At 37.6% G+C, this 17,979-nt stretch overlaps 1 protein-coding gene and 1 long non-coding RNA gene across 2 annotated transcripts in view; both read right to left on the bottom strand.

The window, feature by feature from the left end:
* SASH1 (SAM and SH3 domain containing 1) overlaps positions 1-17,979 on the bottom strand; it is a 554,055-nt gene that overhangs the window by 426,449 nt on the left and 109,627 nt on the right.
* LOC125184423 (uncharacterized) overlaps positions 1-17,979 on the bottom strand; it is a 184,801-nt gene that overhangs the window by 139,730 nt on the left and 27,092 nt on the right. Inside the window, exon 1 of the long non-coding RNA XR_007168391.2 lies at positions 1-17,979. This exon is cut by the window's left edge and continues 96,034 nt beyond it; it is cut by the window's right edge and continues 27,092 nt beyond it. This is a non-coding gene — a long non-coding RNA (uncharacterized lncRNA).

Here is a 17,979-nt window from a genome sequence, read left to right as displayed (position 1 = left end):
CCAAGCAGGCAGAAACACACGCTGCACCTTGCCAGATTTATTTTCTGACATCAGACGCAAAGCAACTTTGTGTGAGCATGCAGTTTGCACTGGAGGAAGACCTTAAAAGAAAAGAAGAACCAACAAATGATTCAAGATGCTGAATCTCAGCAATACAGTTCAACAGCATAATGATTTCTGAGAACTATAAATGCATTCTCTCACAAAAGGACCTAGGGAACCGATCCTTTATTACAAAAAAGCTCCAGTCAAACTGAAATCCTTCATTTTCAGGATGTTTTCAAACAGAAACAGACTCCTAAAGTGAAACAGTATGAGACTAAATTGTGGTTTGTAGAAGGTATCTTTCTTACTTCAGTAGACAGCCGTATTAGGTCTGCCCCATATATTATAAAATTCAACTCAATTAAAAAGAAAAAAGCCATATTATTATATAGAAAATGGAAAGCAAACTTGCATTAGAATTGCATAAATACTTATTCTTTTAAAGTTCCATTCCTAAATAGTGAGGATTTGCACATCACCACCTCTAGTAGAAGTGGAGGTTGTAACGTTGGTGATGCTCTCAGAAGTTTCATCATCTGCACCTATTTTTAAAGAACATTAACAACTTCCATATTATAAAGCCAAGAAGTAAACATACTTTTAAAAAATATTCTTTTTTTTTTTTTTCCCCAAAATATATGACTAGAGAACACAAGAATTTCCCTATATCGGCTGGTGTCAATGAATTTGCATAAGTATCTGTCATTATCACCTACAGTTCTTCCTCCGTGGTTCACTGTATTTTAACTACAGCTCCCAACCTGCTGAGAATGGATGCAGGTTCACTTCCCCAGAAGGTGATCAAAACATCTAATCTTCTTTCAGTGAGAGCTTTTCTCACAAATGACTTTTTGCCTGAATGCCCTTCTCTAAAATCTGAATAAAGCTTTTTACAGGCAAAATTATCTTTTATCACTTATAGTTTCTTTTATTTTAATTAATAACCCTGGATGTAATTGCAATAGGACATTTCAGAGGGTGCAATTATAGTTTAATAAACCATGCAGGGTATTTAAAGGCAAAGTGCCCTAGGTTTTCAAGTACTTTGCACTATTTGCATACTCTTTAACATGCTTTGTGGCTTAGTCTGATGTGGCTTTTCTAATTAGAAATAAACAGAAGTTAATCATTCAGGAGGCACTGGGAAAGGGAGAACCAGAAAAAAAAAATACCTATTTTGCAATTACATCTTAATTCCATGCAGTAATTTAGACATAATTTATCCTTTTTTTTTTTTTTTTTTTCCCCCTCCAAATAGAAAGAAGATTTAGAGTGAAACTGACAATGAAAAAAAAAATGAAGATAATTTACAAGTGTTAAGGCAGGAAAGAAAAGTTCTGCTAGTATTTATTTAAGAGTCTGCATATCACTTCTTTCCACACTGGGTTTTCTGAACAATATATTGCAGTGTTCTTCAGTAGGGAATACACACAATTAGTTAATCAGATGATTCAGAAAAGAAGAATTTGATAAGGATATCACCCAAGTTGTACATGGAATCTGCATGACTCACTGGTCACTTAAAGTCTCCCGTATCATTCCATTACTCATTTCCTAATATTTTGGGACCGTCTAATTTCAGTGGGAATAATTACTAGGAAAAAAGTACAATCAAATTGTCTAGGAACAAGGTCAGATGTTTATACAACTCAAAGACTTTCTTAAACAAAGCAACTGCTCAGCCGCTGCCTTGCGGAAGTTCAGAAAAGATAAGGAAGCTGCGTGCACAAAAAGATTTTTACATACTTCATAGTAATGAAAGGGAAACGCTTAAAATAGTCATCCTAATGAATAAATTCTGTTTTAAGCTGGGATTTTTGAAAACTTCCTTTGCTGTGTAAATCAGCTTCCACTTTCAAACTGTACTACTTTCCACACTGAGTCAGGACCAGAACTATCAAGGTCTGTGGGTGCTTGCTGCTACAGGCTGGCATCTCAGGGCCTTCTCAAAATGCACCGCTATGATACCACTTGCTCCATAAAACATTGTCTCTTCCTACTTCAGACTACTGCTGAGGTGAACTAGTTTTACAGAAAATATTCTGTGCATTGAATTGTGCTTTGGATGAAGAGAAAAATGAAGAAAGAGGATCAACTCACTAAGGAAAATTACTACCAATTTAGTCAAAAAGAAAAAAAATGTTCCTTCTATTATTATAGGAACAGGATAGGACATGACAGGTCTCTACTTAACCTTGTAGGTTACCCCCAGACATTGATTTGCAACTATTACCCAAATAATTTTCTAATTTTTCTTGCTAAATGTGTGAAAATTAACAAGCTAAGGGTTCTGTGAAGCATGCAGTGTGTCTTCATTCTTACTGCACATCTATTCCAGGTGCATTAACTTTTATGCGTACTATTCACTCTAAAGAAACCTTGTAACAATATCCCAGAGCCCTGAAAGTTTTTTTTTTTTCTTTCTTCTTCTTCTTGTTCCTCCTTCCTGTCTGTAGATTGCTTTGTCATTCTCATTTAATGAAGATCCTTTTGAATGCAGCAATTTAAAATTCGCAGCTGCTCAGAGGACTACAGAAAAGTCTCTGACCACCAGGTGCCTACATTATGCCGACACTTGAGACTGCTTTTTTGCTAAATTCTCATGGAACTTTTTGTGAAGTATTGGATTCAGAAGGTGGTCAAAAGCAGTTGGCATTTTTATAATGAGAGAACAAGCCCCAGCTCTGGTAAATTGAAAGTATTTGCTACATGTGCTCATCTTCCCAGCACCTGTGGGAGCTGCTGCCAGAGCAGATGGCCAAGAGGAGAATGAAAAGGAGATGGATGAAGGAAAGAAGGAACCAGACTAACAAGTCAGAGATAGCATTCATCTAATTGTCCCCATTTTTTTTTCTTGTTTCCTCCCTTCTGTCTCTTTGTCTATTCCAGTCTGAAAAGTAAGTTGCCCTTCTTCAGGATGTTTTAAAATTTTACAAGGAAACTAAATGAATATATTAATTCTGCTTTTATAGGATCCCAAACAACAAGTAAAATAAATGTTAGCTTATAATGGAAAAAATGCTAAACAAGACACGTGCTTATGCCTGCAATAAAATGGCTTTCTGATTATGTGATTCTCCCATCACATTATCACAAAATTGTTTCATGACGATTCAAAGACATTTCTGAATTTATCTTCCTGTATTCATGATTGTCCCTATACTTTACTTGTTTCTAAACTGCCTTACTCCTTTACCGAAACCAGTTCTAATACACATGCAAACCATTACTAAAAGGCATATAATTAGACTTAAATCAATAGCTGGATATCTGGATTGTGCAGTGGCAAAAGTCAGGCAATTCCACAGAAACAGCCCCTGAGGAATATCCTCTGCTGCTGTATGAGGTTTTAGATTTTACTTTCTGCATTTTGACTGATTAATACAAAATGTGTCTTGGCATTTTTGCTGCTTATAATGCAAAAGGTTCGTAACATTCAGCAGGATACTCTTACATTTGCTCAATATTTCTGATACAAACACTCCCTTAAATTTTCTGAATTAGAGAAGCAGATTTTTGGTAAGCTTTTTTTCCCCTTCTATTGGTAAAAGCACTAGCTTTCAATTTTATTTTTATTGAGAATTAAAAATCTGTTTATTTGATTTAATCAGCTTATTGAGCATTCTCTTTGTACCTCTAATCCCTGGAATGGGGATGTCAAAGCATGTGATAGCACATAACCATGACAATAATCTCAGGAGGTTTTCCATTACTGCCATTTGTAATAAGCAATGCATTTTAGTGTTAAAGAGACAGCTGTACTCATCACAGGGGAAATTTACTCCTCCCCATGCATAAGAGCAGCAGCAGCTTGCCTTGGACAAGGAATTATGAAGGTCTTCAAGGTACACAACCCATTCTCAAAGCAGGAGCTGGCTCTGCAACCCTCCACAAATGCCATATCAGTCCATCGCCTCTTTTTCTTCAGCTTCTAGACGAGGGAGCAAATGATAACCAGATCTTGCTCAGTCTGAGTTACTCCTCTGGAGCCCCCCTTCTGCTCTTACCATATTCAGAGGCTGCCATGGACCCTCCACTTTGCTTTTCCACTACGAACATGAAGGAAAAAGAGCCTTCTATATCCAGTTATGGATAGCTTTCAGTATATGCATTCATGTGGTGTATACAGCGTTCTTTGACTCTGAATCAATGGCTGTGCGCACAAAAACATGCCCAGTTTTATCTCAGAATTGAATATCTTCAGTTAGACAACCCTGCAAAAGAAACTGTTCAGAGATGCTGTTTAATGGCTCTAAGAAGGGCTGCCAGAGCCTCAGACAATCAGGACAAACCTATTTTAGCTGCTTCAATAACATTTTAGATACTTAAGCTCAAAATTGAATGCTATTGGGCACAAGTTGTAGATACACATATCTACAAGCTAGGTTAGAGAACAATATGCTGCAACAGCAAAGAAAATTTTTCATCTGGAGATGAAAACATAGACTGTCCCACTTATCTTAAATATAAGAAAAATAATTACTTATTTATTACACAGTTTCCTCCCACCCCAGACTTCTATTCAGTACAAATTATTTTTCCTGATACTCACCCTGCTTTTCTTTACAAACTCATCAGTGCCTGCGGTTGCACTTCATGATGAAAAAAAATAAAATAAAGAATCAGTAACATGCTGCGAAGGACTGTACAATGCTGACTAGCATTCATTTGAATGACATGTCCACTCAACAGGGCAAGTAAAATAAGTCAATAAGGTTATCATGATTGCTCAGTCATTCTGTCTCTGGAGAAATACACAATCACCTCAAATAAAGCAATTTTTGCCTCTTTTCGTAACTCACTGAGATAGGAAAAGTTGAGCCATTACCCCTTCCACCTCACAGAGATGACTTGATTTTTCCACTAAACTGCGGCTTTGAACTTCCAAAGAGCCACGAAAAACCAGACAGCTCTTGCTTGTATAAAAGGACCATAATGTCTGCCAGGGTTTGTCACTGTCAGGTTTGGACTGTGTTTTATTTTTGTCAAATGCAACAGTTTCTTGCATTGGTAACACGTTTATATTTGTTTACACTTTGTCTTATATGAACATGTGGTTGCCTTTAACTACACAGCTGAAAGAGCTTCTGGGATTTCTACCACAGCTTAAGTTTGCTGCCGTTATTTGAACATGCATATTTATGTTTGAGCCTTAGTCTGCAGAAACCCTGTGAATATCAATCACAAAAACTCAAAGAAGATGCACAATGTAACCTCTGTGAAGTGACTAGATCCTAACTAATTGTCAGCTTGAGGCAACAGGACAAGTTCTATTTGGCTATGTGTGGAGGAATAACAAATTCCTTCAATGCAGCACTTACTCTAGAGTCGGACTCAGTGGCACTAAGAGTGCAACAGAAACTTTTATCCACAGATAGCAGCAGATAAACCAGCATATTTTATGCCATGGAACTTATCTCTTTGTGCGAGAGTTGACTCTGATCTAAAAGATATTTCAATACAGAACTGAAGAACTAAGCAGGGAGATATAAGACATCTAAGTTCCTATTGACTTCTTCTAGAGATAAATATCAAAGGCTGCAGAATCAGACACACTTTTTATTATTATTATTATTATTATTATTATTATTTTAAAATGCTATAAACAGATGTCTTTGACTATTCTTTTGCTAACCACATGAAGCCATGTGGTTACCCAAAGGTAGCCTAAAGCAGCAACAAAGCATCCTACAAATTATTCTATGGAGAAAGGACGATTTCCATAACACATTTTTTTAGTGTGACATTTAATGGCTGCTCAGTCATTAGGCCGAAATTTGACTTTGATCCGCTCTGGGGAAGCATCCCCTCTCCTCTGTACAAGCATCTGCACTGACTAGAAACAACTGTAGCTCACCACCAGAGCTGCTTTAGGAATTCATTCATTATTTTAAGATAGATGGGTCCCAAATCAGCTTGGGGTCTTGACTCCCCCTGCTAACTAAGACAAGACACAATACCTGTTGTATCACCTCGAAAGAATCCACAAGTCAGAAAAAATTTAAGGCATCACATTCAGGTGGGTAAATGTGACAGACACCGGGGTTATCTTGTGCAGTGAAGCATGCACAGAAGAGGATTTTCTTCCACTGGCTGTGAAGAATCTTGTGCAAGGACATTAAGAAGCTGCTTGCTTCTACTCTGATTTATCTTTGTCATCAATTAGATAACTTTTATTTATGCCTTAGGGCTGTGCTGTGTTGGCACTTGCTGTGCACTGTTGCCCCAGTGAATTTATTAGCCAGAGATGTAATTTAATCAGTGATTTCAATTTACCACCAGCAAATCACATTTACCATCATTGCTTCCAATAATATTGTCTTTCAAAAATGTGGTGCTTTATTCTACCTCACTTTAAAACAGTGTCTTTGCTATTGCCAGTCTGGTCACATTAAGTGTCCACCTGCATAAAAGGATGGGATAGCTCCTCTGAGAAGCAGATCTATTACTTCAGAACATGCCACATGACAAAAATATCATCAAAATTTAAACTAACAGCCTCCAGCCAGTTCCTTGTCTATCCTTTCCTGCCTTGTTCCCATATCTCCTAAGAAAGCACTCGGATAACAAGAGATTGAATCAGAACATCATATGTGCACCAATGATTAAATTACTCTTATAGTTCAGTTCCAGTTCCATTACTTTCCTGATACAAATCCCAGTGGTTTGAACAAAATAAGGAAAGAAAAAGCAAGCCACAAGATCAGCTAAACCTGTGTGAGTGGGTTAAGACTGGCAAAGGATAGAAGAATGGCTGCCCTGTTTGAGCCCTTTGTCAGGAACCTTTTATTGTACCTTTGTGATATCAACATTCTTTGTGCATGATGGGCATGCCTGGGACAGGAGCTGAAGTAGCCAAGACGCAGCTGCCATGAAAAATATCTCTGATTTTGGTGGATATCCCAGCTGATTATGCTGAAAAGCCACTCAGATATCTTCTCCTTTGCAACAGGTGTGGTAGGGAAGACTCTATGAGGTTCGCACCTAGCAGTGCTGCTAACATAAGGAACAGGCTACAAAATAAAGGTAAGAAGGGCCCTGATGTTTACAACAGAAGTCCCTTCTAGGGATCCTACAGGGGTTGCCTGGAAACAGTCTTCCCCAGATATTTTGCTGTAACACTAAAGTCCTGTGTTTGCAGCTTAAAGGTAATTCTTTGCCATCCAAATAAATGTGACATTTATCATTTTGATAATGCAGGCCGATCTGAATACCTGTCAGTTTTGCATAGCAATTCAAGGCACCAGGCAAAAAGGTACTGCAACAGTGGTCTTCAACGGGGGGGGGGGGGGGGGGGGGGAGAGAGAGAGAGAAGCTAAGTGATGAAAGATGGAAAGATGAACAAGTAGTGAATTAATTAACACTTAAAAGATGTATTCACTTACTAAACATAGGTTCTCTATTCCAATGATTCATTATTCTCTTTAGTTGATATTAAAATGAAACCTTTAATTACGGATTATTATTTCTAGAGAATTTGGTATGTGTATAAACTCTATAATTCAGACGTCAAATATCAGGCTGTTATTGAGCAGTATTTTGTGATTTATTGGTTGTGTTGTGTAAATATATTTTTTACTGTGGTTTTATATACTCTTATTAGGGCTAGAAGTTAACATATCTAGATAACAGGGACTTCATAAAAATTACTAGCAGATACAGATAAAGGGTCTCAAAAAATCTCATATAAAAATAAACCTCTCTGATTAACAGTATTTTATATCCATACTTTTTAATGAGTAAAGACTGTTAATAGCAGCAATGAACTTGATGAGAAAATGTTTGTAAATTTTAGTCTTTATTTTTTCTATGATTTAATTCCTCACATGCACAGTTATAATTAGCAAGAATGAGACAGAAACCAAAGGAAAAAAGTTAACACTTTGGGTATCATTACTTGGGACTATGCTTTTCCTGAGGTTCAGAAGTCATCTTAATATGGGACACATAGGCGAGGATGAAAAATCCCAGTTATTCAGATTATTCAGATATTTAAATTAATTTGGGGAATGTGCATGCTCTCTGTAAATGAAATCTGAAGTGTGAAACAAAGATCCCCATCTACTTCAGGTCTCCATCCTTTAAAGTATATGTACTCATATCCCATCACCTCCACATGCCTCAGTCTTTCTACTTTAAATAACCCAGGCCGGATCCTCAGATGCAACAAACCTGACTTTTGGGCAGGACAACAAGGACAAATTGTAGACAGATCACTCCATCTGGCGTATCTAACATTACCTTTCTATTACAGAATATAACAAATATGTTAAAAGAAATAAGATAATATGACTGGGGTTCTGTTTTATTTAGTATTTTAGTCAGTTTATGTATTAGACAACAGACTCATAAAACAACCATGCTAGGCCCACATCGTCACAGACTTTCATGAGGATCAGGAGCTGCAAACAAACTTTTTTGGGCAGCTAGAAATCCAGGCTACTGTCTTTCTGTTAAGTGGCTTTAGTTACCTGCCTGCTGTCAGACTTTGCCGACCTGCAGCATATTCACAAAATGAACCAAGGTCCCAGGTTATCACTCTGGGCAATAAGAGAATAAAATCAGCCTTCAGCTGGATGGATACAATCCCATGGAAGATGTTTTAACATGAACTTAAGCCAATGCGGTAACAAGTCAAAACCCTACAAGTTCAGAGGACAAAGCATGATCCTTTCTGAAGGTCTCACTCCCTAGTTCACAACATACAGAAGAGTGTAATGGACTTGACCCTAATGTGTTACAAGTTTCTTTCCTACCCTGACGTTTTCTTTTGTTTGCAACACGACAAGCATAAAGTTCTGTGCCATATACTTAATTTGGGCTAGCAGTCATTTTCCTATTGAAATGTTAAGTAAAATCTAAGTGAACGTGAGGTTGAGTCTTTCAAAAAAAAAAAAAAAAAAAGGAACACTGAACAAACAAACAAAACAAAAGAAAAAACAGCTTCAGAGCTCTCAAAGCTTTCCAGATACACAGATGAGACTATAGTTGGGCAGTGATATTTTCCTGCATTACACACTTTCAAAATACAATCATATAGGAGAGACTGAATCATTTACGTGCGAACAATTAATAAAGATTAAGCAATTAGAGAATTCAAATATATCAAAAAAAAAAAAACTGACAATCCCTTTGTACTTCACTCTGCACTGAAAATAACATTCAAAGAGATCATTTATGTCTTCAGCTCTCAGAATAAAAACAAATTATGTTCCATTCTCAGAAAAAATTGGCCAAAAGAGATCTGTTGATTAAAAGTCCTATATATTTAGGATTTGCATATACATTTTCAGATATCTAAGGGAGCTACCTACAATGCTAGGTCAATAAAGTGTGGACTACTCTAAGGTTATCCATTCTGACATTTAGCAAGTGGAAATGGTTTAATCACAAGTCACCAAATGGCAAAGCTAACACCGCAACTCAGCAGCTAAAGAGTTCATGGCTTCTACCTACCATTCCTCCAGTGGGAACTGGGCTGTCCTAAGATAGTCCTCCTAAGAGGACTAAAATACAAAGGCATCTTTGGGTAGGGTTGCAGTGAAAAAGCTCAGATCCTTTTTTTTTTTCTTTTTTTTCGGTGAGAGGAATGAGAAAGGGAGTGAAAGGAAGCATCTGTTCAGATAAAGACCAAACACATAGGATACATAGTATCAGTCTCCCAGAAACAGAAGATATCTGAAGACAACAAGAATGCTTCTAGATAATTTTTTGAATATGTTACTGCAAAGTGAAAAATTCAACAAATTAATTACCTTGAGAGGTATCCAACAACTTAGGCTCCCAAAGAGTGAGATCTACAAAACAATAACTGCTTTAGTTCCTTGTAAAGATGTATGAAAAGGAAGCTCAGCTTAATTCACCATTTAGGTGGTTGAGGAGTGCTTCTTCCAGCACTTCCAATGTCAACCTCATTACTCTTAATAAGATAAGGATGTCTTGATACACATTTCATTTTCTATAATAGTCTAAATTGGTGATGCTGGAAAAGCTTTTTAGGCACATGACCTTCCTCTATAAAACTGCAAGTCAGCTCGTGTCTACAAGCGCTGGTGTTGTGTTATGCTGTTATCTATATATATGTACAGCATAAATCACATTATAGATCTAATTTCTGAATGACTTTTTGGATGAAAATTATATTTGTATGATACAAAAAACTCTCCAGGCAAAATATTATATAGGCAGTTTTTAATTTTCCCAAACTATTATTAATAACAGTACTTCATATTTCTGCCATAAGTCATTCACTGGTACCCAAGTGCTATTTAAGCAGTAATTAATTAGGTTTCTCAACATGCTGGTGAGGTGCTGTGGCTATTATTTCCATCATACTGAGAGATTAAATGACTTGTTCAAGGACACGGAAACAAACCAGAGATTTAGATGGAAGTTTGAATCCTAGTTTCCTGCTTTTAATGGTGATCAACACTTTCTTTCCTTTCTGTGGAGAGACTCTACCATAAAGATTTAAACGTGTAATCCATTAAACATATAATTTTGCAGGCTATCAGTATCAGTGAGCATAAATACACAGTCTCTAAGCATTTCATCTTCACCATCAGTCTATGACAAATTACTTCAATAATACTGAAAAAGGAGACTTATCAGAAGGAGAGATCAGAGGTTAATTGTTATCACATTAAACTCTAAAAATACGCTCCCTTTTAACACCTCATGACAGTTGCCAGAAAAGCATACAGAATCTGTCACACGGGAACAAAAGATCCTAATTTGCAGATAAGCCAAGTATAGTCTACAGTAATAAAGTCAGTTCTTGTTGTTTCTTAATAATTAGCTGTCAGATTATAGAGAGGTTTGACACCAAACTCCTTCCCATGGAGAGCCACAGCTTCTCCACAGCACTCATCACCTTCCCTCTGCTCGGACGCGTCGATGCCATCTCTTATAAAATGGCACCCAATTTCACACACAGTACAAACCAACTTTGAAACCCTCAACCTCATTTTGTGGGGCAGACGGGCAGGAGGGAAACCACTTCATAGGCAAACTAAATCACGTTGCTAGATTATCATTTCTCGCAAATAGACTCTGGTACCCCCTCTCTTTTTCCCCTTGCCCCAGGGCAAAACATAGCACCATGCAGCATATTGCCTTATGAATCTTCTTCAAGTACCCAATTATCCTGGTGCACCAGACCTGTCATTGCCATGACAGCTGCATGCAGTATGCAGTACATGCTGTCAGAGGTGAAAGATTGCACACAGGCATCCCGCATTTCCATTACAATGTGGAAAGTGAAGGGGAAGAAAGAGACAGACAAACACACACCCCCTCAACAAACAACTTTCCTAAAGAAGCTGATTAAAAGCAGAGGTTAAGATCATTTTTATAAGTGGTAATGTAATTGCCAGACATTCCGGTGCTGTCCCTGCCTCTAGCAAAATTCCCCCGTGTGTTTTTTGTCATGATAATCAATGAGGTGGTGTAAGTACATTTTGAGCACTTTTAACAGAGTTGAATAAAACAGTTCACCAGCCTGCAGTTCCTCGGGGAGGAGAACTAAGCTTTTGTATTTTCTCTTTCTGACCAGTTTTCTTTTTTAAAGAGTAAATATCCCACCCACCCACAGAAACCCACCCCGACAGGAAACCCCATTCTGTCACTGCTGTAATTGAGCTGTGGTGGCTCAAACAGGCTGCCAGATATAGGAAGGGGGTACAAACATGATGTAGGACACTTGCCCTCCAGGTGAACATTGCAGACTGAGCACGGAGATCTGACCCAAAACTCATCTCAGTAACCACGCTGTGATGGATCAGAGCTGGCATTCACATTGCAGGGGGTAACGGATGTTACCCCTCTGAGCATATGCTCATGCTAGGTGACATATGCCCTCAATTCCTACTACCATCAGCGGCAACCATGCCCTGCGAGCACCACAGTTGGTATCTCACAGGATCAGGCCTTTAATGACGAATGTGCAGCGCAGATGAGCGGTCACAGTTCATAAGAACATGCTGCAGATTTTCTAATTGCACATAATATTTGGCATTTATGTCCTGTGTTTCACTTCCTCCTTCCTGAATTATCCCCAGCAGGCCCCCACCAATTCTTCGTGTGATCGCACAGTTCATTATAGCTGTAAATATAAACATCCTTTTTTCACAACCTATCATTATTAGGAAACTAGACGGGAAAAAATATCCAGATTAACAGTAGACATACTGAGATTTCTTGTTCCCTTGGAAAGGGAAAATTTTCTATTTTAAACCAATGAATAATAAGCTTGTGGAAAACAATAATTACAGTACGTATAGCTGGGACAGTTAAAGATTCTTTCTGAAGACAACCAGATGGGAAAGGCCGTGTAACTGAAATAACTCGTCATTCAAAATTAATTTCATCTACATCAATAGAGACAAATGGAAGCAACATGAAACCTCTGGTCAAGTATTCTAATACCAGCACTCAAGGAGATATATCTTCACAGGCTGAAATGGAGGAGAAGTGGAGCAGCTGCAGAGAGAGAAGGGAAGAAAACAGAGAATTCCCACCTCTCTTTTGCAAAGTGGGAATGAGGTGTTTATTACTCAGCATCAGCTGCTTGCTTTTCATCGGATGACATAACAAACGAAGGCTCTGAGGTCTAGAGTTAATACCCTGCACAGACAGGCAGCACACTTATCTAGCCAGAGGAACCAACTACGAGGGTGAGGTTTTGGGGAGTATTCACAAAGACTCACTGTGACCCAGGGAGACTCCTCTCACTCCGCTCCGTGTATAGTTAAAGGGCAAACTTGGGCTCCTTGAATGAGCTATACAAAAGACGTCTCCCTGAAATCAGTGTCCTGTCATCAGACACGATAGCGTTCTTCTCAAGTTTGGAAACACCACAGCTAACAGGACAGTAAGGCAATCTCACTCTTTTCAGAGTTAATAACACCGGAGACAGAAAACATGTAGAGAGCACATGAGCATTGAAAGGTAAGGATGCAGAAAAATGTGAAAGAATAAGGAATTAAACCATTTACTCTTCAATATGAAACATTTAGTCTTCAACATTGCTGCTCCATTGCCTAACAAGGCTCAGGAACATCACTGTATCACCATCTTTATGGTGCACTTGCACCAATTTCTACAACAGATTTTAGTCTGAAAAAAGATCTTTGGAGATGGAGTGGGAGTTTTTACAGTGAGATAAGGGAAGAGAAGGGGGGAGGAAAGGAAAGAATAGTAACAGCAGCAATAACATAGCAAGCTCTAAAAAGGATGAACTAAATATTCATGTTATCTTGTAAAAGCAGCTCTGACAAAAAACAAACCCGGAAGTTAATCTGACATATAAAATACACAACAATTTTACTGGTTTTGAAAAGTGCAGTTGTTTTATAGTGAAAGTTAATTAATTTCCATATGTTTTAGATTGTTATAAATTCTTTAAAAGTTTACATTCATCTCTTTGATAAGGACATTTTTCTATGTAAAGCAAATTGCTTTCATTTTAAATTATGTGCTATCTTTATTTTTTGTCTAAAACTAGTACTTATAACAGGTCGCAAATACTTGGTTTACTGCACATTCCTAAAGTAAACATCCTCTTATGAAGCTTCAAGGTCAAAGGAATAAAATACTCACACAACAATGTTAGTTGTAAGAAGGAGCTATAAATAACTAATTTTATTACGCATCTTCCTCCCAAGATCCTTTCAGTTTGCTAAAGCTTGTGAATCTTCTTCACATTGCTGAAGCTTTGTAAATAGAGCACTACATGGCTGGAGGACAACTTTTCTATTCTAAAGATACACTTCACAGTACCTGGGCAGTAGCTACATGAAAGCTGAAGAAAGTCAGAAAGCTTAGTCTTCAGCTTCTTAAGGTTATTTTAGAAGCATGACTAAGTTCTGGTTAGTCTTAACTCTACAAAATGACTCTCATGCTTAAGATTTTTGTTTTTATTTTTTAACATCTATTTTCTTTCTTGGCATTCTGGTACTTTGAATGGCAAATTATCTGCAATTCTGGCTGTCAAAAATGATTTTGTTAGCCTGGGATTAATAGTCTTGAACAACAGTCTTCCTAATGTGCAATGAAGGAAACCAGAGGTGCTAAATGCAACTTTCATTCTGAAAAGCAGCTCTGTAAAATTAATGTATATGTACATAAGTCTTTCTGAAAGGCAAAAAGGATGTACTATCTTTTCTAACAACAGAATGAGAATTTCAGAAATTATTTGGTGATAAAAAGATATTTGTTCCTTAAAAAAAAAAAAAAGAAAAAGGAGGAAATTGCTCACAATATTTACACCTTCACCTGTTTACACACAGTTATACTCCCAGCAAGAGAAATTAAAGATTCCAGTCTGGTAAACAAAGACCTCAGGTTACCAGAACTTGTGTGAGCATACAGACTGTGAACCACTGATACCAGCAGGCTGTCCTTATCCTTATACGTCTTGGATATAAGGAGAAAATTCTTAACAATGATGGTGGTGAGCACTGGAAAAGGTTGCCCAGAGAAGCTGTGGATGCCCCATCCGTGGAGGTGTTCAAGGCCAGGCTGGATGGGGCTTTGGGCAACCTGGTCCAGTGGGTAGCATCCATGCCTGTGGCAGGACAGTTGGAACTGAATGATCTCTAAGATCCCTTCTGACCCAAACCTTTCTGTGATTCTACATATGCTGATGAAGATGTACCACAGTTGCCTTTCAGGCAGTTTTCTTCTTTTTATTCTGATTATAATTGAGCTTTTGATTTTGAAGGAAAGCACATTATCCCAAACCTTCACTTCTATTACTATTATCATTACTCAAATTACTGATAAAGTTTTCACGATCTATAGTTATCCTTAACACGTAGTTTAAAATTATTTCATACAACAAAAGGAATTCAGCAATGGAAATCTTCACCTTTTTGTTTTGAATAAGGGACAAAAAGCATTAAAGTGACTAAAGATATCTAAAAAAATATGTATTTCCCCAGTGTCTCTGTACACCCATAAGACTATGCTGTATTCATGCCTTAAATTAGCTGTAATTGTTATCACTATCAATAATAATTACAAATAAAACTGATAGAGGTTAGTGAAAGATTACAAACCAAAATGTTCTACTTCAGGAAAAAGGAGTAAATACCATGCTTATGGAGAGAATTAGCCTGAGCCTTTCAAAATCCTCACGTAAAACTTGCAGCGCTTGTGGATTGAGAAGTATGGTGTTACTCAGTGCGAGTGTCAAACATTCCAGATGATTGTGTCCTTCAAAACCAGAAATTACTACCTTTTGCTGACCTCCAATTTCTTTTCCTACAGTCTGCTGTTATGTTTTATTTCTGTATTAGACCTCCCCTACCTCAGTTCACCCAACTGATATCTGCAGGTAACATTCAGGAAACTGGGAAACAGTCTGAGGAGTGCCTGTAGACCTAAATATTCTAATAAACTGAGTATTCACAAATGATAATTTTTGGCTGATTTATAAAACTGTAAATGATACATCATACCTTGAATCCATTATCTGTTGTCGACATAGTAAAATTCACCTCCCATAGCATGCACAACAGAGAATCATTAACCTTAGAGGATGATGCTATAACAGCTAGAATACCCTTGAGTAACAGCAACAGTGTGGGGGCCTAGCACTGCCAAATTGCAAAAGTAGCTATTGCCGTGCAGAACTGATAAGCAGGGAGCCTTCACCATTACCATATGCCACTGGGGCCAAACAAAGCAATAACAAGGTAAACTACTTGCATCCACAGACTAGGAGGGAAGCTTCAGACCATGGTGGGTTAGGACCCACACAGAGCTGCTATCTGAGCATTCAACAGAAGGAACTCTATCTGCTCATAGCTGTAAGAGTACATGCTTTCACACTGATCTAGCCATCTTGTACTACAGAAATAGGAAGGTTTTTGTTGACTAAGATTATGGTGAAACTTATCTGAGGGTCAAAGCCTTAAGCAAAATCATTTATATACCTGTAGAGGAAATGCTGCTGTTATGCTCTGCTTATGATAACACCAGGCAATGAAAGTCTTTGTTTTTTCATCATGTCATAATAATTCAAACTGGCAGAGGTGTATTTCTTAAAAACAAACAAATGCAGCATCATATTAGAAAGATTTGAATGTATTAGCAATGTAAGTCTTCTGGAAAATTGCCTTCACGCATAGGCAGTCTTGTAATTTCCATCTTCTTCATTCTTCTCCTATGTGCCTTTTAATAACTTGGCACATTTAAACTGTCATGGCACAAAAATATTTATTAGCAGAAATACTCAATAACAATAAAGCTAGGATAAATGTTATCTTCCTTCTTTTCCTATGTCATAGAGCAGCAGCTCCCCTCTCTCTCCTCTACCCAAACTCTCTGTAGAATGTCTGCCAAATCTGGGTAGCAGAAGACCTACCGGTTTTCCTATCTTCTCTTGCTCATTTTGACCTCCAGATCAAATCCTGCTCTATGGGATTGAACAGACACATCTGAAGAGTTGGTCTGTTCCTTTCAAGGATGCTCAGCATAAGTTTCCCCAAACCCTTTCATCCTTCTATGCATAACATTGATTTTATCATGTCAGTGAGGGTCTAAAAGTATGGAAGAAAAAAAAATTGCTCAATCTGCAGCAAAGCTTTACCCCCTCCAGACTCTGTCTGTTCTCAACATTTCTTTCCAAAGTTGTTTAGCTTGTCCTTCTGAGCAGAGATATTCTCCACTTGTTTATAACCATCAGTCTGACATTTAAGAACACTTACAGAGGCAAAAAATTCAACCCAGTTTGGAGCAACTGATAACTAATAAAAGTAAAGATAATTTATGAGTTTTGAATCAAATAACGGCAAATTGCCAAGGTGACTGACAAACTAGGACATAGCTTACTTGGCTTTTTATTTTTTATTTTTTTCTACTCCATTTACAGCAAACAGCAGAAATGTCTTTAGCATTTAAAAAATGCTAAGGTTGTCTGGGAAAGTGTTCTCAATTTAAATTCTATTGCTATTTAAAAAAGTAGAGGTGGAGATGGAAGATGAATTCTCTGTATCAGAAGAATTACATCCAAAAAAAGGCAAAAGAAATTGTGACGTAGCACACACTGCCCAATTGCTTTTCAGTCACAGCTTGAGGCCAAGCACCACTTGTCTATTTGTTTCATACTAACAGCTGGACATACTTATCCATAGTAAGCTGCCTTCCTAATTACGCTTAACACCATAATTATAAATCTTCTCTAAAACAAAAATGGAGACACGGGAAAAAAAATATATACATTGGGACACAGTATCTGAGTGTAGAAGACTATGGCAACTATTCACCTTTTCCAAATAAATTTTGTACATTTCAGAATTTGGTCTCATTTATATACTGGGACCTGGTGTGTAGGTTTTAGTCTTTTGCAAGAAAGAAGCTTTATAAGTTTGCAACAGTAAAATTATTAATTAAAAAGTATAAATCAAGGATATCATAAAAAGATAGTATACAAATTGAGATCATTATTGTCTAAAGAATCTGAAGTTGTCAAAGAATCTTTATCAATTAGTTGCTGCTGAGTGCAGAACTCAGAGTCCTTTAACATATTCAACACAGTTCACAGAATCACAGAATCATCTGGGTTGGAACAGACCTCCCAGATCACCTAGTCCAACCTCAAGTTCATCAGTCATCTACTAAACAGCAATGTTGGAAAGTTCTTATAGCTGAAAATCTCCAAAGAGGACTTTTTCCCCCTCAAATTACTGTGCACAGTGATACTAGAGTCTGTGTGTGTGCCCTGAAAGACAGTAACGCTCCACGAGGAGGTCCCATGTCTGCTGTCAAGCAATATTCTCTAAAAATACCTCAAAGAGTAGAGAGTCAGCCATAGCCTGGAAGAAGACATAAGAAGCACTCTTTAGTTTACTATACTAGTAAATGTTACCATGTCAAGAAATGTTCCTGGGTACCAAAACTCAGCTGTCTGTACTTTTAAAGTACTGTAAC

Source organism: Anser cygnoides, chromosome 3, assembly GCF_040182565.1.
Source record: "Anser cygnoides isolate HZ-2024a breed goose chromosome 3, Taihu_goose_T2T_genome, whole genome shotgun sequence".
Classification (NCBI taxonomy): Eukaryota; Metazoa; Chordata; class Aves; order Anseriformes; family Anatidae; genus Anser; species Anser cygnoides.
The sequence above is the reverse complement of the archived record's forward strand: the minus strand, read 5'-3'. Positions and strand labels throughout refer to the sequence as shown.